This window comes from Mus caroli, chromosome 13 (assembly GCF_900094665.2).
Source record: "Mus caroli chromosome 13, CAROLI_EIJ_v1.1, whole genome shotgun sequence".
Classification (NCBI taxonomy): domain Eukaryota; kingdom Metazoa; phylum Chordata; class Mammalia; order Rodentia; family Muridae; genus Mus; species Mus caroli.
In genome coordinates, this window is record NC_034582.1 from 14,589,798 (window position 1) to 14,591,361 (window position 1,564).

Here is a 1,564-nt window from a genome sequence, read left to right on the forward strand (position 1 = left end):
CTTTCTTGAACTTCGTCCAGAATTTTCTGCCCTGCCTTAACTACTTGTTGACATTCCTCATCCTTTAAGCTCGATCTAATGAGCTTCCACAACGGCATGTTTCCTGCTTTAAGTTTGCTGTTCTCCTGCTCCCTAACTAAATCTCCCCTGAGTTTCTCCCAAGAGGGGATAGTTAAGGACCCTGAGCATGCAAACCACGGTGCTATGTGGTCTATCTCTTTTACAAAGCCTTCTAGTGTCTTGGTGGAGATTTTCAAGCCACGCTGCCTCAGGACCGACTGTAAGGCGGTCACCACAGAGTGGGAGGCTCCCATGCTATCTTCTTGCCTTTTTTCTAACCTTGCCTGACCTCGTCTGAACACTAGTTAGCAATTCCTCCTGTGGAAACTGTACGCAATCTAAAGAAGAGAACGAGCCCTGTGAAAAGTAACAGAAAGGCTTCTAACACTGGAGAAAGTTCAAGGCCATACCTTGTAGAGCTGTATTGACCCGTAGTTCTGAATCCGCCCCACACCTGGTGATGATATAGTCCCGGGTGTTTCGGCACCATTATGTCCTTGTAACGTTTCGCCAGCAAAACATACTCGGACAACCGGATCCTTCTATGGCAAAGCTTTATTGCTTACTTATCAGGAAGACCTCGAATACAGGAAACTCAGTCCTTTTATAACCCACAAAGAGCAGTTGGAGACGTGTTTCACCCTGACTGGCTGCTCATTATCAGCCCAGTTGACGCCACGGGACAGGCAGGGCACAAGGCATGGAAAAATACCCCAGCACATGCGCAGACTACTTGTTTACTAGTTAGAACACCGGATATCAGCGCAATCTTGTAATGGTGATTGCAAGGGCAGCTCCTCACACTTGTTTGTTTTAATGGGCATTTTTATGACTAATTGATAAATCCTTTTGAAATATGTCAACAGGCCACTAGCTGGCACTGACCCAAAGGCTAAGCATGTTGTGAGATATTATCTGATGCCTTTGGTAGAGATTCCCCAATTTGCTATAATCTATCTACCTGATATTTTCACCAAAGTATTTGAAAAGTACCATGATTCATGACTTCCTTTTGTTTGATTACTACAAAAACATCATTAAGCTGTTTCCAGGTTGGAACATAGCATTTCTTATAAACTCAGACCATGATTCTGGAAAATGAACATATATTGTTCCCTCTAAAATTCTCCTCTCCTTTTACCCATTAAAGTTAGAGTTATATTTTGGAATAATACATATAATTAATCATGCAATTAGTGTAGAAAAATTCTAATTTCAGAAAGTATCCTTAGGTAGATGTTGTGCTGATCACCTTTGGGAGGCTGTAGCAGGAAGAGCATGACATTGAGGGTAGCCTGGGCAACACTACTTCAGAGGAGGAGGAGAGAGAGGGAGAGGCAGATAGAGACTGACAGGTAGAGAGAGAGAGACAGAGCGACAGACACAGAGAGGCACAGAGACAGACAGAGAGAGACACAGAGTTAGGTCAGGAGAAGGCAAATCAGAATAAAGGTTTTTTTTTATATTACTGATACTATTAGTATTAATAATAGTGGTAACTTTT